Here is a 25,794-nt window from a genome sequence, read left to right as displayed (position 1 = left end):
GCAGGCTGCAGGAAAGCTCCACACAGACCTCAGAGGTGCCCTGCACAGAGAACGTGGCATAGCTTTGAGTTTACAGGACAAGAGCCTGTAATCCATTTATAAATCAGATAATTTCAGAAATGACACCATTAACCTCCCCTCGAAATGGGAGGAAAGTGCAGATCTCCGGGAGCCTCAGGCTACTGCTCCCAGGCTCCATTCATCTCTCCCTTGGGCAGCAGGTCAAGGAATCACAGAATCACAGGCGGCGGGGAAGGAGCTGTGCTCTTCACCTCCGTGAATTCTCTGACCTCTCAGACAATGCCTGCCCCGAACCTGAACCTCTGCTTCTCACGCGCTGCCTGGGGAGGCGTAAAGGGCTTGGGAACACAGGCGGTTTCCCGGGACCCAGGGCTGGGCCAGTGGAAAAGATGCCAGAACGCCCTCCCCTGGCTCAAGGTACATAAAGAAGGACAAACGGGCAGCAAAATTTAAGGTTAAATGATTCCTTTGGAAGACTTCCTGTGTTCTCACAGCTCATCCTTCTTATTTTTGGGTGTCAAAATGATTTTTTAATTTTTATAAAATGACCTGAAAATATAAAGCTTCTTTGTTTTGTGGATTTTTGTGAATATGTTATTTGGCTACATAAGAGGTCATCAAGCCTATATTAGGTTTTTTGTTTTTTTTTAATATTTAATTTCCACTTGTTCATGATCTCTAAGTCTGAGACCAACTGGGCTAGATCACAGTATCCTCAGTTGACTTTTAATGTGACATCAATAAAAGGGCTGGGGTGGGAGCAGGGAACATTGGATCACTTCTCTCATGTCAGCCAGCATCTGCCCTTCCCTTTGTTCCTTGCCCTCTGGTGACAAATGGGTTTTCTGGGCACAGGATTGGTCTGGAAGCCTCTGTGGGTCCTTTAGGCCGCTAGGGTGCCCGTCAGTGCAGGCTCTCCTGCCCTCCTTTCCCCGTGTTGCAACGAACTGTACCTCGTTTCTAAATTATTCCCCCAAACCTTCTTTACATCACTCTCTACAGTTAATACATTGAAGTAGATAGTTAATTTTTGCTACTTAACTTTTCATGGGGCAGTGAGGTGATACGGAGAGTGAGATAAGAAGGAACAAGAATGGAAGGAATGAGGGGAATGACTGCCCACAAGGACTAGTTCCCGAATTTACAAGGAAGCCCATTCTGTTCCTCCCTGTACTTGCTGCAGGGGTTTGACGGGCCCATCCAGAGAGGGATCCGCTCCCAGCCGGGCAGGGGCTCAGGCCAGGCCAAGGGCACCAAGCTGCCTCCAAATACTGTCAACAAAAACAGGTAACACCAAGAGGTTGCTAAGGAAAGAGTTACATCTGACTGCCCAGCTATGCAACTTTGTTTCTCAAAAGTGCCTCCTTGAGGCACCCCAGTCCCCTACCACGGCCTGTACCTATACTCCAAACCCAGATAAAATGCAAAAGTTGGCTCTCTTGGAACACTGACTCGTCTGACCATCCTCTTCATTCAGTCCCAACCCACTTCGTGAAATCGCACGAGTTCTCCAAGGAAAACTCACAACAGTCCCCCCCTCCCCCAAGAGTCTTTCCACGAGTGGTAAAATCAGGATAACTGTCCACCCCACCCCACGTTCCCCCCTAATAGAGTTTCCTAACACAGTGCAAGGACCTTGGAGAGCTAGGGTCCCTGTACATCCTTAGGAGTTTTAAGGACTTGGAGCCCCATTTCTCTTTTCACAAACACAGTGGGGTGATGTTGAGAGAGACAAGAAGATATATACACACACACATGCATATGTTTTCCTTTTTCTCTTTAGAATACTATCACTTTGGCTTAAAACTGGTTTTTATTTTCTTCTTCTCTGTATTCACCAGGTTAAAAAAATTTCCCTCCCCACTTCTCCTTCATTGAGGAAAAACCAGACAGCAAAATGGCCCAAAGAGAAGGTGCCCGGGAAGGGGGAAGGCTTTGTGGACCACCCAGCGGAGGGGGACAGGATCAGGATCAGGCAGCTCCATTCCCTCTCCTGGCCTGTCCTAAAATATGCAAGTGAGAGCAGGAGACATTCGGCCCCATCCCCGCCTCAAGGTTTACACCACAGCCCCGTCACCCTGATCACCGCCCCTCCCCCACGGGGGTGTCCGCATCCTTTAGAGGCCTGACATTGCAGCTGACGCCTACTTCACCGTCCCGTCCGGCCTGGGCGCCTACATCACTTAGAAAGATAAACTTAGGCTTCACTCTGAGTGTCCTCCCTCCACCTCCGACACGCACACAGAGAAGGTTGTGCTGAGAAAGCCCCAGCCCTCCACTATATTCTGGTTCTCAATTTAGCCCAAAGCCATCTACACAAGCCAGAGATTTCAGAAATGATGCATTAGCCCTTCTCCTGAGACACGGTGAAAAAATTCAGCCACAATCTTGGTCAAAAAAAAGAAAGAAAGAAAAAGCTATAATTTTCAGCTTTGTGAGAGTTATATGACTGTATCCCAAAAGGTAGCAGAGGGGGCCTCAAAGAGATCAACTAACTGCAGGGGAGGTGGTGAGGCCAGAAGACAACCACTCAGACTTCCCAGAAGTCTATAGCAGCCCCTGGGGGGCGCTGCAGGTACAGGCTGTTAGCGGTGCCACCTGCCACAGAGGGCAGGCGCCAGAGCAGAGGGCATGCGAACCCAGGACCTACCCATGCCTCAGTGGTTTCAGAAGCGACTCCAGGTACCCCTCTCTAAAAACAGGGGGAGCTCGTAGATCCCCGTTAGGGTTGCCGGTGACACGGGCTGTGAAAGAATTCACAAAGAAGAAATGCAGCGAGGAAATCTGTTTTACTTTCCAAGGGAGGAAAGGGACAAGCGTTGATAGGACAGCACCGGCCAGAAGAAAGAGCGGCTTGTGCTTTTAAAGAGCAATCAGTTGCTGTTGCTAAGTGATGAGGAAGGGCGGGAGTTGTGTTAAGTTAGCAGATCAGTTGAAAAGTTACAGTTTGTTTGCTTTCCAGGAGGTGGCCAGGCAGATGTGCAGAGGAAATGCCATATCAGCATTTCCCATTCCTGTAAAACATGCTTTCAAAGGGGAGGCCTGTTTGAAGGGGGTTGGGGGGAAGGGGATGGGAAGGAAGAGCAGAGCCATATCTTGTCCAGCTGTTTGGACAGAGGAGCTGTTTGAACAGAGGAGCCGACAATCTCGGGATTTAATTACCAGGTGCTTCTTATAAATTGTGGAAAAGCTACAGATAAAGAAAAGGAGAGGCCTGCTCTCTGTCCTTTCAATTCTGGTAAACCTCAGGCAACATTCCTAATCCCCAGGGAACTCTCCCCTGGGAAATGGGTTGCAAGCAAAAATAGAAATCTGTGAATCTCTTTGACCGAGGTGTTACTTATCTGACCTCTTATCCAAAGAGTTTAAAGTAGATTTTTGACAGGTTGGAGCTGAGTGTCTTAACACCAGGACATAGCATGAGAGGAAAGAGGCCGCTAATGAGGTGGAAGAGAGATCGGGGTGGGGGTGTGGGGGTGGGGGAGTGAAAGAGAGCAAGAAAACAACCTTGCACATCTCTTAAAGAACTTGAGAGCAAGTCCTGGGGACAAATTCTAGCCTTACTCTAGGGACACAGTATGGCATATCTCAAGGCAGATGTGTTAGCAATCCACAATCTGTCTATATTTCAGAGATTTTGGAAATGCATCTGTCCTCTCCATGAAAAGGGGGATCTGTAGATTCCTGTAAACCCAGGCAGTGTTCCTGTTGGCCACTGCATGCTCCCTTGGGCAGTAGGCTGAAGGTCAAAATGAGGAACTGTGGTCTTTCTCACTTTGGTGCGATTTATCTGGCCCCTTGCCAAGGGATACCTGCCTTTTGGTTTTAATAAGGGAGGTGAAGACAAAACATGAAAGTCTTTGTAGACTAAAAAGCCTCAAAAATGCCTCAGATTGAAAAGGGACATGGAAGAGCTAGGAAATAAACATCCACACCTCACAGATGCTCAAGAGAAAAAGACCCCTCTTTATATATGGCTCAAGATGCCAACAGCAGGAGAGAGTAGCATGTCCCAAAACAGGCAGAATGAGAACCCTTCTACAAGCCAGAGATTCAGAAGTGACATCAGCTACCCTCTTCTGAGACAGGGGAAAGCACATCCTTGTAGACCTAGGCCCCTGTCCTTGTCCCCATGTCCTTCCTGGAGCAGCAGCTTGGTGAGACAGCGCTTACTGTGAGTTATGTGGCCTCTTGCCAAGGATGGCTGAGAGCTTATATGGGTGAGGGGCTTATGTGAACATCAAGAAACTGGGCTCCACGGAGGAGTCTGCTATGGAGAATGCTGACAGTGTCAGAAGGGCAAAGGAGAAGCTGAAATACAACATCCAAACTTCATAGACTGCAGGGCACATCTAGGGGAAAGCTCCAATGTAGGCCCTAGTGGTGCCATTCACAGCAGAGAGCGCCACTTCCAAAGAAGATGGGATGTGGACCTATAATTTGGTGTTGAAATGTCTTTTCTTCTGTCACATTACATTGATAGCACACCTTTGCGTGCGTGCGTGTGTGTGTGTGTGTGTGTGGTTTAATCCCCTTAATGGATACTGACTCGAGAAAAGTAGACGAAATCTCATAATTTCTCCCACAATGTATGTGAGGATACAGCAACCACCGCTCAACAGTCCTTTAAAAATACCCAATTAACACTTTCAAGGGAGCCAGAAACTTTAAGGATCTGAATCTTTAGGCATTACTCACATCACTGACTCCCCTGGCCCAGCAGTGTCAACCATGAGGCCGCCGTGGAGCCAAATTTGAGACGATCAAAGTCAATCTCTCCCCAGTATACACACAGGACACCCTGCTCCCACCCAGCTTTGCACCCAACCACATTCCAACTGCATGTGCGTCAGCATCACCCTTGCCCTTTGCAGGGCATCTCATAATTCACTAGCAGGGAATTTAAGGACAAGGTGTTGGTTCCATTCATCTTATTTTACCCTGTTTCTAGCCTAGTGCGTGGCAGGGTCAGGCTCTCGATACCTATGTATCAAAGAGTAAAGGGAGAAAGGGCGAGGAGGCGGTTGCCGAGAAGACAGGCTTGCATCTAAACACCAGGAGAGAGAGGACTCTGCTCAATGCTCCTTCTCCCCTCGAGGGACCCTTTCTGATCCCAGGACTTGCTCTGCTTTACTCCTCCTTGTTCTTTCCCTTTTTCCAGCGACCAGTTCTTTCTTAACTTGTAGAATCACTAAATCTCTTCCTGTATTTTGCCTTATTTCTACCCCTATTTGCTTTGTTTTCTAGACGTTTCTGCTTTTCTTTTTCATTCTCTGTATATCTCACCTGTTTCTCTCATTTTTTCCTGCTTTATTTCTTGTTCTATTACCTGTTAACCTTTTTCTCCCCTTTTGCGTAGGGGTGGCAGGGTCTCAGGAGAGCGAAGGGGTAAAAGAGTAGCTAAGAAAAAGGGCATCATCTAATAACTTGCCTTTGGGGCAGGGCCCACTCACGCTTCTTCCCCTGGCCTTGTCCAAATGAATCAGAAATGACCATCCAAGTGCTGCCCTGCCCCCATCGCCCTCTGGGGTCTTTTTGTTGCCCTTCAGATCTACCAGTTATCGTCAACAGGGGAGCTAACCCTTTCAGGCACCACCCAGATTTCTGTCCTCTGCTGTAAAACCTCAGAGAGGCAGCCCCACGGCCTTATTTCTGAGCAGCCACAACGACGCGTATTCTACCGAAGCCAACAGAACTCCCTGATTTTTCCACAGTCTGCTTACCCAGAAGCTGACATCTGAGAGCTCCACATGCCCAAGATTAGCCTTGGTTTGGAAATTTCTAGGCAACTCTGTAAGAAATCAATAGAGGCTAGCCCTACATAAGGGATGAATCCTAGGTTCAGCTCCCAAGTCCAAATTACCCTAAGACCAGCACACTAGCTCCAAAGAACCTTTATCTTTGGATCCCAGCTCCATCAGGAGGGCCTCGCTATAGTAGCTTCTCTCTGTTTCAAGAATAAATAATGTCCCTAAAGGCATTAAAACTTAAAAGTTCATTTTCCAAAGCATGTAATGCACATGAAAGTTTAAGGAGAGGGTAGCTGCTTCCTGTATGGAATGAGGTAGGGGAAGGCGGAGATTGTGGCCACCAGACGGTAGCTCTGACCATCTTTTTTGGTGCCATCACTTTCCTCGCCCTCCCTTAAGCTTACACTCCCTTCTCTGTTTCCCTTGCTCACTTCTCAGTCTTCCTCTTGGTCTCTCAAATTGTGCCGTGGCCCACACCTAGAAGAACAGAGGATAGCAAAAGGAAGAAAATAATTTCTTTCTAATTTATGAACTGCCTCTCTGAGCCAGATTGGTTCCGTAATAGATGTTCTCCACCTATATTTCCTTTTGGACTCCCACCAAGTTGTTCAGTGGCCCCCACCCTCCAGATCGCATCATCATGGAAGCTCTACTGCTATCTTCAGAAACTGTGATCTTCATCTCTGCCCGTCAAAGAAGAATGTTCGGTTTCATCCTAGAAGGCTATCACAAGACCCGGCTACTTACAGCCTGGTTTTGTCACACACCCCTTTCTCCTTCTCAGGTTGATGTCACCTACCCCAGTTCTTGTTTCAGGAAGCTCCTCCCCAAATCCAGTTCAGCAGACTAGTATCTCTGCTGATTCCTACACCCGGCCCCAAGGTGAAACGATTGTATTGCATGGTGTGAAATATTTCAAGATCAACCTGAAGGTCACATCAGTTTTTAGCCCTAAAAACAGACGATCCTCAGAGTTTTATGCAGTTCTCATACCAGGTGAACCCTACAGTCAAAATTCCTTACCCTATTAGAAAGCAAAGTTAAGTCGCTCCACTGGACAGGAAATTCTTTGAGGCCAAAAGCCACCCATTGTTTCATTCCTAATGCCCAGCAAGGAGCCCAGCACACAGTATGTTCTCCATAATTGACTGAAATGATTTCTCCACATACAAAAGAAAAAGTCAGAGTTCACCTTCTATAGTGTGTTATCTAGGTTTGGTAAGAAACAGAGGAAAAGGCCTGTGGTGGGGCTACATGATCCAAAGCATGAAATGAGTCAGATTTGGTTAGATGGTGAGAAGAGAGAAGCGAAAAGGGTGAATTGGGACAGAAGATACCATGTTTGCAGCAGAATGTGAGTGTGCACCGATGCTCATTTTTGATGACTCTAACTGCATCTGAGGATGGAGAAATCTGTGGCCTGGAGCTCGCTAAAGTAGCAGGAAGTACATTTTCTCCAACAACTATAGTCAAGAGGGCTACTTATTAGAGGGGGAAAAATTACCTCAAAATTGAATTAAGCAAACCATCTGCCCTCCCTGTGGTTTATATTCAACATCTATTAAATTCAATCATACATTTTCTCCAAATTGAATTACTTTCACATAATTCTTTTATCTGTAATAAAGTTTGAGTTTAGGGGTTAACTTAAGGCCACCACACACCTATCAATCCTATTAATAGGCTTCATAGACTCATGCAGCTCACTCTCACTCTAAGGTCAGAATCTCTTTCAGGTCATATCCTACACAGGAAACTAAGGGCCCAGTTACAACTCAAATTTTCAGCTTACCCAAGTTTTTGAGTTTCCAACTTGATGTTTTCTAGGGGGATCCTCTTCACAATAAGGCGCCTTTAAAAAGTCTATTATCTTTTTTCCCCCAAAGAATAGTTTGATTTTTTTTGAGAGAGAGAGAGGGAGGGAGAAGAGAGAAACATCAATGTGAGAATGGCTTACTCCTGCACGCCCCTCACTGGGGAATCAAGCCCGCAACCCAGACATGTGCCCTGACTGGGAATCGAACCAGCCCTTCGGTGCATGGAATGATGCCCAACCAATTGAGCCACACCAGCCGGGGCAAAAAGTCAATTATCTTTACCATCGCCTTGAAATCAAATACGACCGATGTTAACAGAAAGACATTTCTAGAAGATGCCACTTTTACGTGGCTTCCTGACAAGTTTCCTCGCAGAGACCATAAAATATTCTAGTGATATTGCCAAGTTGTCCTGTTAGGTTCTTAGGGCTTCTTGGTAGGAATTCTGGGTGGTGGTCATTCAGCAATGACAGACCCAGCCCCTCTAATATTTCACTCTTTCATTCATGAAGCTGTTTGTGTATGGGAATACCTACACTATCCCTCTCACTGAGCTTGGCAGAGGAGCTAACGGTCCTCACTGGGAACAACCCACAGGGCTCTCTCCTGCCTGAGGTAGTTTCCAGAAACTGTTCCTTTTTCAGTTCACAGCGTTGGCAATGTTTCTTGCCTCTTCAAATAACCCCAGGTTCCTATCTCGACTAACTTCTTCCTCCTGCCCTGCGTTCCTATATATATTTTTTAATTGTGGTAAAATATACACAGAAGTTACCATCAGTGACATTAAGTACGTTCCCCATGTGTGCAACTATTACCACCATCTAGTTCCAGACCACTTTCATCACCCCGAAAAGAAACTGCACTCATGAAACATTCACTTCCCGCCCTTGCACACTTTCCCCCATTCCCAACCTCACCTCCACCCCTGTAACCACTAGTCTGCTTTTTGTCTCTATGGATTTGCTTATTCTAGGTGCTCCTTAAAAGCTGAATCATGCAATATGCCTTTTGTCCTATGCTCTTTCACTTAGCATAATGTTTTCAAGGTTCACCTATGTTGTAGCACTTGTCAGTACTTCATTTTTTATGGCTGAATAGCATTCTATTTTATGGATATACAACATTTGCTATATGGTAATTCTATCTTTAATATATTGAGAGACTTCTGCTCTCCACAGTGGCTGCACCGTTTTACAATCCCACCAGCAATGTCTGAGGGTTCCCTCTTCTCCACACCCTGACCAAAACTTGTTAGTGCTTTCATTTTTTAATTATAGCCACCCCAAAGAGGATGAACTTGTACCCCATTGTAGTTTTTATTTGCATTTTCCCAATGACTAATGATGTTGAGCATCTTTCATGTGCTTTTTTTGCCATTTGTATATTTCCTTTGGAGAAATGTCTATCCAACCCAGTCCTTTGCCCATTTAATTTTTTTTTTTTTAATAAGAGCTCTTTACATGTTTTGGGTAATAGACATTTTACCAGATATGTAAACTTTTCTCCAATTCTGTAGGTTTTCTTTTAACTTTTCTTGATAGTGTTTGTTATGGAACAAAGCTTTAATTCTGATGAAGTCCAATTTATCTTTTTCTTGTATTGCTTGTGCTTCTGGTGTCACACCTGCAGAACCATTGCCAAATCTGAGGTCATGAAGGTTTACTCCTGTGTTTTCTTGTCAAATGGTTTAGCTCTGATGTTTATTTATTTATTATTTTTTAAATCCTCACCCCAGGATATATTTTACTGATTTAAGAGAAAGGGGAAGAGGGAGAGGAGAGGGAGAAGGAGAGGGAGAGGGAGGAAGAGAGAGAGAGAGAGAGAGAGAGAGAAACATCAATGTATGAGAGAAATGTCAATCGGTTGCCTCCTATATGTGCCCCAACAGAGGATCAAATTTGCAACCTAGGTATGTGCCCTGACTGACCGGGAATCAAACCCACAACCTTTCAGTGCACAGGGTGACGCTCCAACCAACTGAGCCACACCAGCCAGGGCTCTAATGTTTATTTAAATCATTGACCCATTCTCAGTCAATTTTTGTAGAAAGTGTGACGTAAGGGTCAAACATCACTCTTTTTTATGTGGCTATCCAGTTGTCCCAGCACCATTTGTTGAAAAGAATATTCTTTCCCCATTGAACAGTCCAGGCATCCTTGTCAAAAATCAATTTACCTTAGACTTATGGCTATATTTCTGGAAACTCAATTCTATTTAATTGATCTAGTTGTCAATATTATTCCAGCTGAAGTTAGGAAGTAAGTGCTAGTCCTCCAACTTTGTTCTATTTCAAGATTGTTTGGCTATTTGGGGCCCCTTGCAATTTCATATGAATTTTAGAATAAATTTTTCCATTCCTGAAAAAAAATCATTAGTTTTTAAATAAGGATTGCATTGAATCTCTGGATTGGTTTGTGTATTATAGCCATCTTAACAATATTAAATCTTCCAGTCCATGAACAAGAGATTCTTTCCATTTATTGATATCTCCTTTAATTTCTTTTAGCAATATTTTGTAGTTTTCTGTGTCCAAGTCTTATAATACAACTTTGGTTAATTTATTCACAAGTATTTTGTTCTTCTTGATACTATTGTAACTGGAATTGTTTTTTAAATTTCCTGTTTATATTGTTCATTGCTAGTGCATAGAAATACTACTGATTTTTGATCGTGTACTCTGCAACTTTGCTGACTTCAATGATTAGCTCTAATAGTTTGTTTTGTAGACCCTTTAAGGTTTTCCCTATATAGGCTAATATCATCTGTGATTAGAGAAAGTTTAACTTTTTTTCCCCCCAATTTGAATGCTTTTTATTTTTTCTTGCATAATTATCCCGGATAGAACTTCCAATACAATGTTGGATAGCAATGGTAAAAGTGAGCATCTTTGTCTTGTTCCTGAGCTTTATGGAAAATAAAATATTTCCATTTTTACTGTTGAGTATGATGTTAGCTGTGGGTTTTTTCATAGATGCATTTTATTATCTTGAGGAAATTCCCTTCTACTACCTCTGGTTTCTGAATGTATTTATCACAAAGGGTGTTGGATTTTGTCAAATGCTTTTCCTGCATCAATGGAGATGATCATGTATATTCCTTCCCCTGCCCCCTTCATTTTATCAATGTAGTATATTACATTTATGTTTTTGTATGTTGACAAACATTGCATTCCTGGGACAAATCCCTATATCCATTTATTACTCTTTGCTGTTTCACTCTCACATCTGTTTCTCATATCTTATTTCCTACTGTGTGTGTATATTATTTTTGCATCCATCTTTCTTCACATTTGTCACTCCCAAGCACTGTTCTGTTACTTTTTTATTACTTTTATGTTTTGCTACGATTGTCTCAAATAATTCCCTTATATTTCTCTGTCATAGACAGATAAGAACAAAATTAGCAATGGAACGCAGAACTCAAGGAGGAGGAAACTGGTTGACCAATCACAGGGACAGAGCCCACTAACCTAAGTCAAGATGAGGTCACAATGTCCATCTTTCCCATGCCCAATCTTTGAGGATCAACAATGCTGATCCTCCTGGAAACTTGTAGGATTCTGCCCTAGAAGAATGGGGAGAAGAGTTACTATCTTTAGGGTCTTGATATAAACCACTGGGAGTCTCCTTGACCAATGAGAACATGTCTACATGATGGTATTTTGGGAAATTTAGATGCATCAGGAAAGCCTCACTCCTTGCTAATAGAACATTGGAGTATACTGTTAGTGGCAAAACAGCACCCAGAACATTACTGGTGATCGGACCTCAGTTCTGCAACCTCAGTACTTGAATTCTGGCTAAGAAAGAATTTAGACCCAAGACTCAAATACAAGCAAAAGTTTAGTCACACAGGTAGAAGTGAGCCATTGAAGAAGTGAGCCAGCTGGGCTGTAAGGGCTCAGGAAACAAGTTACATAGGTAAAAGAAGGGCCCTTGGAAATATAGCAAGGATATACATGCTTAGGGGAAGGAGAGGGGGAAAGGCTTGGAGAGGGAGAACATGCTGGAGACAGAAGGGGGTGAGGAAAAGTGCAAGGGGGACATGCTGGAGAAAGACAAAAAAGAGAGATCAAGCCAGTGAGCTGTGCTGGGTCCTATGTCCTGAGGGTTTTTATCCCCTCTCTGAAAGCAATCTTAGAGGAGGTCCCAGGGGAGGATCTCAATAGAATATTCATCAGCTTTCCAGGTGTGTCCTTTCAGGGTCGTGATCTCTACTGATTGGTCAGCCTCAGGGCAGGAGGTCATTAGTCATCATGATAGGGGAAGAGCAGGAAATAAAAACAGGACCACAGCTGTTTAAAGATTATTCACCTTACTAACTACAGATAAGAGGTTTTCTTACAGACCCTGGGAAACTGGAGAATATTTTGCAAAAAGAAAGCACATTTTAAAAGCAGACCAAGGACAGGATTTGTTTGCTGTGCATGAACCTTGACCCCCTCCGGGAGTTTGCCTTAGGAATGCTCACCATTCTCTCATTCCAGGAATCAGCTGAGCTGTTTATAACATCATAGAAGATTAGCCACCTGGTTATCAGACTTTGAGCTCTTGAAGGCCAGACTGCAGACCCTCCCCTCCCCTTTTCCGGAGTTACACTTTGCAGCTCACAGGTGCACAGCTTTTTCCTCACTCATATATAATCAGCCATCTGGCAAGGAGGGGGGGGGGTGTCACAGCAGAATTTGCAAGATGACCTACTGCTCTCCCCATACTGCTGGAATTATTGGAATAAACACATATGGTTCACTCTGTTTCTGCTTAATTTGGCTCAAGTAGCAACAGGTGGCCTCGGACTCATTTAGTGTCCAGTATCAATCACAGCTGGTCCTGATGTCAGCCATAGCATTGCCCTACCTGGTCTTGCTGCTTTTCTGGACCTGGAGTTGAAACACAACCGAGACCTATATGTTCTCTCAAATTTGACCAAAACTGTCTCCATGGTCAACAGACCAGAGACTTTGTTCATAAGGTTGATGCACGTCAGAACCTCATTATCTTGAGGACTTAATACTTAAGGGAGTGGTCATGTACGTGCTTGTATGGGAGTCATATTCTCTGGCCTCCTTTTTCTTCCTCTAAGGGGGTCTACCACATGACTAGTGACATGGTAGGGGAGAAAAGGTCCCCCTTGGGGTGAGGTCCTTGTTTTCCCAGTTTTTCCATTTCTAGGTACCTGGGGCTTTCCGCCCTGGTGACATTCCATACCCAGCCTATGGTTCCTACTCGGCTCATGCCTGCCTAACTGCTTACTACATGCAATACCACTGGAGCTTTATTTCCTTAGGTGAAGGGACTGGCCCTTCTTATAAAATAAACAGTCTGACAGGTAAAACATCAGATCTATTATAAAGTTACATGAGCAAGTTCTGAGAAGGGGAGAGAGAACCGGAAGGTCAGGGGTGTATGGGAAGAGATTCTAAGAAAAGGGAGGCTGGCGCACAAAAGAGTAGGCTGGGAAATCTGTGTACATCCCCATTGCATAAATGGGCCCAGGATGAATTCTGAGAAAAGGATCCAAAAGACAGAAGTTGCCTTGTCCAGTCAGGGGGTGAGTTCCCTTTCAGGTAAATGCCCAGACTTGTTCAGGACAAGTCATGAGACACAGGCTTCAGAAGAGACACTAGAAAATTCTCTCTTCAGAGTAAGTAACAATTCCGTTTCCAGGTCCCAGTTAGGTTACACTAAGGCTTTTGCAGTTTTCATCAGCAGGGGAGGGAGTATAAGGTACGATCAAGAGCCTGAATTCTCACCTAACCAGGCACCACCAGTTCTAAGCCTTTCAACTAAACCCACCCGGGAGTCCACTTCTGGCTCTAATCCTAGATCCCACTTTACACCCACTCAAATAAGACTACTATAAGGAATCTCTGTGCCTTATTTTTTTCTAAAACCTGATCTTGGTCTCATCAAAATTCTCAAATTCTCGTAAGATCATTGTGTCAGGGAAATATTAACCCCTAAACCAAATACTTTAACTGTAAAAAATATTAGGAAGATTATATTTCGTTCAAGTTTTCCTATTTGAAATTGTCTTTAGCTCCTAATTTGCAGCCATTCCTTGTCTGATTTTAGGTGACTGAGCCTTTTTTTTTTTCCTGTGGACAATTGGATCTGATCCCAAGGATGATTCAATGATAAATGCCATGATGGCTCCATTTTTGCCCAGCCCCTGTCAACCAGGGGGATTAACATTCATCCCTGTAGGGGGAGATGGGGAAACCAAAAGTGATCCCACTGCCAAGTTTGATCTTTAGGTAGGAACCTGGAGTGGCTGAATCCCTATGTTCAGGAGGTGAGCCATTTCCAGAGCTCATTATTTGGGAATTTTTCCCTAAAGGAGTGTATGTGTGAATTTAAATTCAGTGTTTAAAGAATAACTATTCACACAGCCTTCAAGCTTGCCTACGTGTGTGATTTTTAGATCCCTTTAGATGATTGAGAATGGAGACGTAGAGGAAGAGGACAGCCATGGGTTCCTAAGAAGTGGGAAGAGGGTGTGGAAGGAGCCAGCAGGGGGTCACTGAAGGAATCAAGTCCCTTATTTCTCTAGTCCACATGCTGATGACACCAAGAGGAGGCCCCAGTCATGCCTGGCAGGCCCTGCTAGGAACCAGAGGAAGCCCCTCCCTCAGGCAGCCAAGTCCAAGGCCTATTTCAACCAGGTCATGGATGTGGGGAGGGGGTGTCAGGTTTCAAGGTGACAGCAGGACTTGTCTCCATTTTAAGCCCAATTAGGAACATTCGCGACAATCACCAAGCCCATTTCCCCCACAGCAGAGCCACTCAGCAGCACCTATCCTGTTTCAGGTCCTTCAAATTGGCACCCCAAGGTGAGGGCTAGATTTCAACTTTTTAGCTTGACTGGAGAGGAAGGCATGTGGGGCGTGTATCAGCCAGTGCTCGCCCAAAGCAACTTGTACAGAAAAGTGTTAACACAGCAGGCCCGAGACTGCTATCCTAGAAAGGCCTGCGTGCAAAGTTGGCCCTTGGTGGGCATCTTGGGTTTTGAGAACTTGGATTCAGGGTTCCTGCCACCTTAACTGGTAAGTGCCCAAACTGTGCATATAATGTGATTTGTGCCGAATTATCAACTTTCCTTACGCGAGTCTGAGATTTGGGCACACAGCCAGCAGAGGGTCTCTATACGACCAGGTTCCAATAGCAACCCTGGGCACCAAGTGTCTGCCAAGCGTCTCCGGCAGGCAGTATTTCACATGCACGTCGCAATGCATTGTGCGAGAAATTAAATGTGTCCCGCGTGACTACGCGGGGACAGGACTCTGGACTGTGCTTCATGCAGCTTCTTCTGATGCTGATTTTCCTTTGCAATCTTTTGCTGTAATAAAGCACAGCCGTGAGTCTGATTACGTGCTGAGTCCTGGGGGTCCTCCCAGCAACTCAGCAAACCCGGGATTGGTCCTGGGGACCCCGGCATACCACCCAGTTCTTCTTTTCTTTCATTCTATTAGATCTTATACCTAGAAACACCTTGGGGGAGGGTGGGTAATGAAGGGAAAAGAAAATTTTCTATCCTTCAGTCTTAATATGCACCCCTCATCCCCTTTTCCATTTCTGCTCCATTCAGACACACCCTTTAAACTACTTAACTTTTCTCACATCTCCTTCTCTCGGAAATACAGAAATTCTTTCTAAAGAAGCTCACCAACCATGACAGAGACGCCTGCCTGGGGTCTATTGCTTGGCCTAGGCACTATCTTCTGGTTGACAGCAGCACCCTTCCTCCCTGTTGGTTTCTGATACTGTGAGCCTTGGTTTCTGCCTTTACTGCCTCCTTTTTTACTTTAATCTCCCTCCTTTAGATTTTACTTAAATCTCCCTCTTTCCCTCTGCTATAGTATCTACCTACATTTTGTTGGTTTGTTCTGGAGCTGTTCCCACAACTGTCTCTATTCCGGACACAATCTCAGTACTTTAATGTTTGTGTGTTTTCCTCTCTCACAGCTCAATACATTTCAAAGAGGTTTTTTTTTCCAGGGAAGCCTAGAGAAAGAAACCATCTGAGCAAATGAGTAGAGAACTATCTGAATCATCTCTTGGTGAACAAAGGCTGCCTTGTTTTTCTCTGTTGGGTCCCAGGGATCAGAAACGATTATCTAGAGAGTACCCACTCCTGTCAAAATCCGTGCTCCCACCCACCTGGCCGCCTGCAAGCTCTCCCACTTTCAACAACAGAACAAATATCTGTAGAGGATCTAGGCCCTGACCCAAGACACTAATGTACACAGGCCACCATCTCCATCCTTCAACCCAAAACATCAAGAAGCGGTTTCAAGGCCTATACCTGACCATTGATAGGGGTCAACTGTGCCAAAGGCCCACCGCCTTGATCTAACACTTGGAAACTCTATACCCTATCCTTTTTCGGTTGGCCCCTCTGGGTCTAGGTGACTGAGATCCAACCACTGATACTAAACCAAGACAGTAACTTTCCTCCCCATCCCCTGCTCCAATAGGACTTATTGCTACAAGGTGAAGATAATACAATAACGCACAGGCCACTGCCTCAACCCCGAAGGCCATCCCTCCTGGCAGTGCTTCCAGAGCTTTCAGACAGAGCTCCACGGCCGCCTGGTAGGGTTTCCAAGGACTTCAGACAAGGGCTTCCGGACTTCCTCTTAGAGGTTATAGGAGGTAATGTTAAGCTGTCAGGGAATTACAAGACTTGTCACAGTTTTAATGCTTCTATTCAAGGGTCACAGGGCTCCGTGGCAGAGGCCACAGGTTTATTCTGTGGGTGATGTAGAAGTTGCAGGCAGCAGCTCATAGTATCTTCAAGGATGCTCAGAGAGTGGTTTGTTATTAGTAGCCGGGGAGGCTTCTAGAGGGTCCTATCAGCATATGCTTTCCTCAGCCACCTCCTTTCACTCATTCATTCATTCATTCAGCAAACATTTAGAGAGCATTTCCCATGTGCGAGGCACCGAGCTGGGTCATACTTAAGACACAGCAGGGACCTCAAAGAGCTCACAGACGTAGCTGGTTCTCACTCTCCTGCCAGTGAGGGCTGCCACACCTGTTCCTTTATTCAGCTCCCACAAGGCCCTAGCTTATGAAACCACGGTTCCCTTCCACACTGAAGAGCTCAAGGTTAATGCTTTAGTTCCAAAGCTGGGGAGCAGCTAACTTATGTTGTCTCTGGCAGCAGTTTTGTTCTAAGCTCTTTTAAAAATTTTACATCTCCCGTGGAAGGGACTGGAAGGACAAATATCTTCCCACCAACTACAATTCTCTGGCACTTCTTTGGCTGTCCTCTGAGGGCTCTTCAAAGAGCAAGAATCTGAAAGGGCCTCTGAGCTCAGACACCAGCCCAACCCAGCCACTCTTCACTGGCCTAGTAGCCACCACACTTTAAAATTTACTCCTGGGAGTAGTTTCCACAAGCCACAACTAAAGAGGAATATACTCTTTAAGGAAACACACTTTGAGAGGGGTTAAGCCCCACCCATCTGCAAGAGCCTTCCTCAGCTGGGATCTTTTTCCATACAATTGAGATTCCCATCTTCATGGCTCTATTCCAGGGACTGACCCCCTACACTAAAATAAAAATCCCCAGAATATTTCTAGCCCCTATCAGACTGTTTCAACCTGTAAGCATTCAGCTCCCTTCAGTAAAGATAGGTGTGAGCAGGTTTTGACATTGTTGAGGGAGAAAAAGACACGGGCCACCTGAGAGAAAGAGGGAGCTAGAAGGGTAGGAAATGACCCCAAATCGACTTCTCTGTTGTATAGCTGAGCCTCAGGCCAGCCCTGAAAAGAAGGTCCAGGCAAGTACTAGAGGTGATACCTATACCTGGGGCCACACTAAGAGAGGGAAGACCAGAGCCCAGCTGGCACACAGGCTTCCAGAGGGGTAGGTCATCTCTTCATGGTGAATATCCAGTACAAGTACCCCCTAAGCCCACAGAGAAAGCCCTCTTTTCTCCCTGTTTATCTGCACACCTCTTCCAATTGACCAGAAAAGCCCTGATGGGGGTCTTTGAAAGTATATGACATTACAAAGAGTGCCAGCATATTGCAGGGAGAGACCATGCCCAGACAGAGGAAAAAGAACAGCTAACAGATAGATATACAACAACTCACTGTACTAAGCATTCTATACATATTGGATTCATTTGACCTGCCCAACATAGGTAGATACTATTACTTCATTCTCATTTTATAGTTGAGGAGACTGAGAAACAGATTTTAAGTAACTTGCCCAATGTCACACAGCCTACCTATGATAGCCAGGCTTGAGCTCTGGCAGTCTAGCTACAGACTCTGAGCTCTAATGCCTGCACCTCTCCATGGTGACTGGGAATTTCTCTGACAAGACTTGATTCCCATCAGCTTTTTCTTCCTTGCATTTTTTCTTCCACGGCATTAGTTCAGCTGCTGAAAATCACTCTTGGCCCTCTCAATTCTTCTGATACAAAATTTTCTCTCACGTTTCCATCCCTGGCTTATTCAGCCCACCCCTTCTTGCTGGGCCTTTCCTCTGCTTTCCCCTCTCCAAACTCAAAACCTTGCAAACATCTTCCCCCCCCTTCCCTTGGAGGGTTGAGGCAATGCCTGATGTGAGGAGACAGCCCACGCACAAGGTCAGAGAGCCCCTGCGTGGTCAGCAGGGCCTGAGCTTTACTGCCTGAATTGGCTCATCTCTCTGGCTTCTTAGGGGAGTCTCTCTGATATTCTCTCCCCTCACTTCTCACTATTTGATCACACTGCCTTTCATTGCTCTTTGTATTTTTCTTGTTAAAGCAATGAGCATGTGCTTTGCATTTGCCTGTTTATATGTCTCCCTGATGGCAAAGATTTACTTTCAGACTTATTTCCTTTTGACAGAATACAGTGAAAATGTTGCTTCTGGCATCCTTTCCTACCGACTATTCTCTGCCCATTGCCTCCTCTGAAATGTTGGCTAATTTCTGCTCAATTTGGGGATTGCCACAGCCACAGATAATATCTGCTGCCTCCTCCAAATCTCGAGAGACTTTGATTCCTTGGAGATGTTTTCCTGGGGCTTCTCATGTCAGCCTCTATTTTTACTAATCATGGAAGAGAGTGAGGTTGGGAGAGGTTTTGTGGAGTCTTTCCGACCACCATCTTGGTGGCTCCACTTATAGGTCAGAAACGTAGATGAAACCAATCATGTCAGCAACCCTTTCCCACTGTGAAAGCAGTGTGCATTCCTCCAAGGGAGGCACCGTATCTCACTTTTCCTTCCTCTCCCAGTGCCCTGAAAACGCATTTGTTGAAATGTTGCAGCCATATGTATGTGTATATGTTTGTGTGTGTGTATATGCATATATGCACATTAGATGTATCTACAGATAGTTCTTATACATACCAGCTTTCATTTGTATGTATATATATATGTAGAGCAGTACAGGACAGGGATGGAGCTATGAGCCCTGGACTACAGATAGTACTCTGACTTTTCTGGCTACATCTGAGAAATTGTGAGTTTGGGCCATAGGCTGAACTCTAAGAGGATCCAAATAAGCTCTGAACTTTATATCTGAGCTGTGAAGTTTACATATTCTCTTAAAGGAATATGTCTGCTCTAGCAGCTGTAGCCAAAGAAAAACTACATTTCGTGGCAGATGTGATACCCCATGACCTTGCCCGTAGTTTCTGGTTTTTAAATTAATATTTGAATGTTGTCCAGCCAGGTGACATTTCTTTGTTTCTTTGCATGTTCTCCCATCCGAAAGAGGGAAATCTGAGCCGCGATGTACTTTGCAGTCCCTCTCGCTGGCTTCACCACTAAGCAGAGCCTTCAGCAGGGCCCGCTCTGCCCTGGCCTCTCAGCTGGCAGGGGCAGCTTCCTGCAGCTGGCGCTCAGAATCGCCCTCTCCATTCTGGCATAGCCGCGCCCTGGCTGAGTTGTCCCAAGGGCCTCCCTGGGCTCCTGGCCTTCGTTTTCAGAAGCTCTCTTGAAAAGCTTTATGCCACATCTCACGAGGCGAGAGTCCGCATTATAGTCTTCTTTACATGGGAAATTCTCTTAGCCATGTTGGACATTTACTCTCCCACATGAATACGAAGGCCATCTTATCTCATCTTGAAACAAACAAAAGAACTCATGATGAGTAGGCATCTTTAAACCTTATATTTGTATTTTAAAATCAAATTCTCCTTGCACGGCTAATGGCTTTTTGCCTCGATACACTTAGCTACTGTATTGCTCGCTATAGATAAATGTTTGACTTTTTGACAATGTATTCAACCTAGCTCGTAGTAATACTGCTATTTCTGCTTCCTGGCATATATATTTGCAAGCTTTTTATTTCCAAGCTCTTGGGAAGCATTTTAATACCATATAATAGTTTTAAAACACACACACACTAATCACATAGTCTCTCTCTTTCAATGGGAAAATTCAGCCCATTCACATTTCACAGTAACTGGGGGGAAGCGACAAGCAAAGTGGACTCAGACCTGAGAGCTGGACTCCAGGGGCCCCTTTCCGTCCATGGAGAGACTAGAGCTGACAGTTTCCAGTTACGGATACCTTAAATCTCGCTTATAAAACTGAAGAAGCCTCTTTTCAAGGCCTGAGTTTCATAAACCAGCACAAAAGACAACACAGATAGTGGTGAGCACTGCTTCCCATGAGCAGAATCCCTTTGGACCAGAAGCAAGAGCAGCCTAAAGGATACGCGGTGATTGAGACCTCGGAGGGGGAAAAGCAAGGACGGCCTAGAAAATGCCAGAAAGACCTAGGAGGGGGCAGACACATGGAATTGAAACCAGAACAAATGCCTCAGGATGCTTCAAACATGAGCCCACACGGGGGAGGCGGCAGGATGGCCACCTCTGCCCTGCCAGGGCCTTCTTGTCTCCAGTGAGGGCCAGAGGGGCGGCTGCGAGCAGGAGCAGGAGCAGGAGCAGGAGCAGGAGCAGGAGCAGGAGCAGGCGCAGGAGCAGGAGCAGGCGCAGGCCTGACAGCAGGGCCGCTGCCTGGAGGAGGGGAAGGGAGGCATCACTTCATTCCCCGGGAGGACTCAGGGGTGAGACGTGGGCGCCTGCCCACACCCCCTTGATGGGGAAAAGCCGGAGGCTGTCCAGCCCATTCAGGTTAGGAAAGCGAGGCTGGAGGGCTGGTGAGGGTAGAAGGGTGCCTAGGCTCCTCGCAGGGTCCCTTTCGGAGCTAATCTGCGCCCTCGCAGGGCCGTGTGGAAGCAGCCCTTGGGAGGCACAGCAACATCTGCGCCTGTGGCTGCCCCAGGCGAGAGTGACGGGCACAGCAACGTCTGCCCCGCGCAGCTCGGGGCAGCGCCCGCGAGGCCGCCGGGCCAACCGCAGGGCTCCCGCGCGCGCGGAGGCGGGGCTGGCCCCGGAGCCCCCGCCCCTCCCCCCGGCCCCGGTGCGCCCCCGCCCAGTTGCTCGGGAAACCGGCGCAGAAAGTCCCCTGGGTGCCGGTTGGAAAGCGTTGGCCGCTCCCCCCCCCCCCCCCCCCCCCCCGCCCTGGCTTCCTTCGGTTAGGCCCCCGGGCAGCCCAGGGGTGGCAAGAATCGAGGTCCAGGTGCCCTCACACTGCCGCAGGCCTGCTGGGAGGCTCTGTAGAGTTGGAGACCCCCAAACCTAAACTGTTGCCGAGGACTTGAACTGTAGCAGAGCCATATATTCTTGTGGTGACAGTAGCCTTAGGAAAAAAAAATCTGTCTCTAGGATGAATAGATCAGAGCTACACTAACCCTAAATAGTGTAACTGGCCCGTGGGGTGGCCTTTGAGGGGAGCTCTAGAAAATGTCAAACCTTGTCCTGGGAAGGGGGTGATACAGTGGATATTAAACTGGGTGACGTTTGTCGTTACACCCATAGATGCTGAGCTTGGGCTTCCAACTGGACAGATCACTAGCTCAAGGCCGAGGACTTTTAGCCAGACTTTCTGAGTACAGGAAAGGAGCCAACGTGCTTTGTGATGTTTGAGCCATCTCCCCGGGAGCCAACTTGTCAGTTCACTGAAGCCTACGGCAATTAGGGCTCCTCTCCACCGACTCCGCCTCTGCACCCAGCTCACAGATTCCTGTCAGCACCAGCAGGCCCAAAGGTTTCTACTATCCAGGACATAACTGTTCCTTCTGTGCCTTTTCTCTGTCAAAGCTGTCTCATCTCATCTCTTAGGATGCAGTGATGGTCCCCCCATGGTTCTTACTAGATAGGAGGAAATCTAATTCCCAAAATGACTTTGAAGTTACTTTGATGTTATTGGAAAAGTCACTTAACAGTTAAGAGTGCTGATAGGTTCAAGGGATTAAACAACAAAAATATTGCCTTCAGTGAGTTCCCTTTCTAGTGGAAGAATTCACTTTGCTCTCTAATTAGGGCAGGCATCTGACTAATAGTTTAAGCTGGGTATGTGAGCTGCATAAGGCTCTAAACTTTGTTAATGAGACTAATGTTTGTGGTGATCCTAAGTTGGAACCCAGAAATGATATTAGACTGAGTCTGGGTGTGTGCTCACCAGATTTGTCGGGCACCACGGGAGTGGGGGGCCTGTTACTGCAGATGCTGAAATCTCCGGAAGACCAACTGAGGTGGGGCACTCTTAAAATCTCTTTTAAAATAGAGTAAGTCTATATATGAATATCACATCCATGGTAGCAGTAGTAATCAGAGAAGACTTACCACAGTCATTAGGAATCCAAAGGAAAAGAGCGTGGGACGTCACTGGATAGACATTTCAAGGGACGTGTGTGGAATTACAAAATTCCTTCTTCCTTTCTCCTGAATTAGTGCCCTGTCTCTAAGTGGGCCTGGAAGAGAAATAGTATGGCAGAGATAACTAAACAGCTGATGTGTAATTTTAAGGGCTGTTAAGAATTTGGGATCCAGTCCCGAGATTAAATACCCTTCTTCTGTACTAAAGGTCTGGAGAGTAATGTCAGAGCAGATGAGTCTTAGGCAGGTAGTCCCTGTAAATGGCATCTCCAAGCTCTGTTTAAATGCTCTTCCTAATAGGAAAGATACTAGATATATAATGTCAGTTTTACATCTATGTTCTAAAATGCAAACATAAAAAAAAAAAAAAGCAAACATCTTTTTTTGGTGATTTGCTTCTTTTTGTAACTTAGCTCTCCCCTCCCTTTTAGCATCACCGAAGTGCCTAAAGTTAGCATGAGCAGTTTTATTCCCAAACTGAAAACCTGCCCTCTGGCTTGCTAACCTAGGTGTGCAGAGTGGTGGAATCTAGTGGGAACCGGGGCTGAATTTGTAAGTACCCAAGTTTTGTTCTTTTGAAACTCCAATTGTGAGATCATCTGAGGAGGCCCCAATCCTTTGGAATCCAGATTAGATCTGGGAAGAGGGAGCGTGCAGAGGCGAAGGCCCTGTGCGAGCCTGGATTATGGTCAGATGATGGGGAAGAGACGTGAGCAATGCGTGGTAAAGATGTGCCACAAGGACTCTTCCCCAGCCTTAGGGTGCTCGGCGGGGCCTGTGCTGTCACTCAAAACAGGCCTGGAGCTGCTGTTTTGGAGCAATGTGATGAAAGACAAAACACCCGGTGTTCCCAGGGTTGGGTAAAGATACACACCCTGGAGAGTGTCAGTTCCTATGTTGATGGTAATTGGAAGAACTTTTGGATGACCTTGGAGAAGCCAGAGAATAGGTTAGGAAACACATGAATGGATGCTGCTCATCCATTGGGATAAGACAAGGGGGAAAGGGAGTTAATTCTGTTTACTGGACCCATGGGCCCTGCCTCTAAGTGTGGTCAGATGATACTCTTCTTAGCTATTGCTTCGCCTTTCACTTAGCCTTAGGTCTGTTGATCCTCACATTAAAGGAAAAACAGGTGGGTCTCTGTCTGAGCTTTAGAAAGCCCCAGGACCTGAGAACAAATACCCTTCATGTAGGGGAAGAGACTACCAGTGCTTAAGGCTGGGTTAACAGTCTTTGCCAAGGCTGAGCATGGGACAGAACAAAAAGCTTCTAGTTTTTCAGCCTCTGATGAGAGAGCCTCTTTGGGGGGCTGGGTACTTTTGTGCAAGGTATTTAAAAACATCCATACCCTACAGGTGCAGCGAGTTCCCAGAGCGCGGGCCTTCTAAGGGAATTACGTTTTGTTATATATCTAGGTTTTGATGTTGTAAAACAGAATTTGAAGAAATAGTTGTTTTTCTCTAGAGTTTGAGGGGAACAAGGCTGATAGTTTAGGACTGGCTCTGGAAACCTTCTCTTTCATAGTTTCTTTCAAAGTCTTTTGTGACTGTTGAAGCAAGGTTGATGGGGAGAGATGGGGGAGAGGCGGGAGGCTTAAGGTTGCCTGGCCAGAGTCCAAAAGAACCTGGAACTAAGTCACTGGCTATATAGACACTCTAATCCGTAAGAGACAAAGCCAAGTGGAAGGGCACTGGCTCTATTTCTGTTGTTTTACCAAACATTCTGAAGAGTGTTGGGTTTGCTAAGGTGCTATCATGATCGACAGTGCTTTAAGTTGGATAAATATCTTGAAAACTTTGACAAAATTGCCAGAGTCCTTGGGTAGCATTTAAGTTTCGCTGATCTAGTCCAGCTCTCCCACCTCAAGCAGCAGTGGCATGAAGTCACCAAGCTTGCCCCTGTCCTTGTTCTTTGAGCAGATGGCCAAGGAGGGGCTCTGAGACACCAAGAATGTGGTCGGAAACTTTGTGGAGATTCTTAAACCGCTGGCTTACCAATGGATTAGGGGTTCTCGCCCTCCTTTCCTCTACTGGAGGTGTTTCTCTATGACTGCTTAACAAATCTCCCAGCATTTTAATCTTTTGTAAAGTTTAGAAGTTTGTTTTCTCCCTCTCGTATTTCCCTTTTGGTATATATGTTCTGCCATTTCCAAGATATTTTTGGCTCTCCTCCCAACGAACTTTCAGCTGGCTTTTTTGGACAAGGCCAGATAATTTACAACTATGGTGAAAACAACAACACGTCAACATTTTGAAAATGTGTGTATGTCTTTTTACTTTGGCATCTGGTTTGGTTGGTTTTCCTTTAAATGATGTCTAACTTCTGGACCCAAAGCCTGCAATTCTAATGATGTGCTTTCCGGTATCCTTGCCTGGGAGTGATGTTTGGAGAGCATGACTGTCAATAGCATGATGGGCTTCCATCCGTAGTCTCTCCTAGTCCCCTCACAAGAGAACTACTTGTTGAAAGGGCTTGCCATTGAGTTTCCCTTCGGTAAGCTAGCAAAGACCCTGATTCCAAAACCGAAACTATTAGGTGTTAAGATGTTTTGAAAAAGGAACAAAAGCCCTGTGTTCTAATTCTGGCACTGCCATTATTAGCTGTGTGAACTTCGGCAAATCTCCAGATTTCTTTGGGTTGTGGGTAAGATTGGGATATTAATTACCTACCTCCCAGGGTTGTTGTGAGGATTAAATATGCTCTGTAATCTGTCATGCTATATAAATGTTTGCAAATGTTGATTATTTAAGCACTATTTAAAAATATTCCCTGTCCACATAGCAGAGAATGCTGACATTTCTACCATCAGATCAAGGATTTTCACTGTCATGTACTACATAGTTAAATTGCTGGAGCAAAATTTTATGTTGCTATGTAAGTATTTTTGTGTAGAGACCCAGCTTTTATCATTTTCCTAAAAAGGGGTTGATTACCCTAAAAAAAGCTAAAAGTGCTCTGGAACTGAAAAGCTGGCTTTGGTAATAGGAGTAAATTTATTGCTTCCAGAAGGTCCCTCTTAACATGTCTGCAGTAGTAGTTTCAATGGTTTTAGGTAGTGAAATCGTTAATGTGGCCTGATGACTGCAGAACATCTGAAACTGGGACTGAGAATCTTGGACATATAGTCAGTCACAGTAGCCACTGGATTATCCAGTTGCCCACAGTGTGAATGTGGGTGCGAAATGATTAACTAGATGGTCCCATGAAAGTCACCTTGCCTCATGGAGTCCGTTACCTCATTTGTAAAGTGAGGCATTTGACCTTGAAGATTTCCAAAGTTACTAGTTGGAATTCTCTAGGAAAGTGAGATCAAAGCTGGACATAGATGGAGACTCTCTGTGGCCAAAACTGAACTAGGCTTTTTGTGCAGGAGGGAAAAGAGGGAGTGTCTGCGTGAGGAGGGACAGAGGACCCGAGCAGCTCCACCCTCCATGAAGAAGGGCACCGCCAGCTTGCCGAGGGGAAGAGCCAGGTTCATCACGGCAGGAAGACAACTGGCTGGCTCCTCCTTACGATCCGAGATGCTGATGG

The sequence above is a fragment of the Miniopterus schreibersii genome (genome assembly GCF_964146895.1).
Source record: "Miniopterus schreibersii genome assembly, chromosome: 1".
NCBI lineage: Eukaryota > Metazoa > Chordata > Mammalia > Chiroptera > Miniopteridae > Miniopterus > Miniopterus schreibersii.
This window is presented reverse-complemented; position numbering follows the sequence as displayed.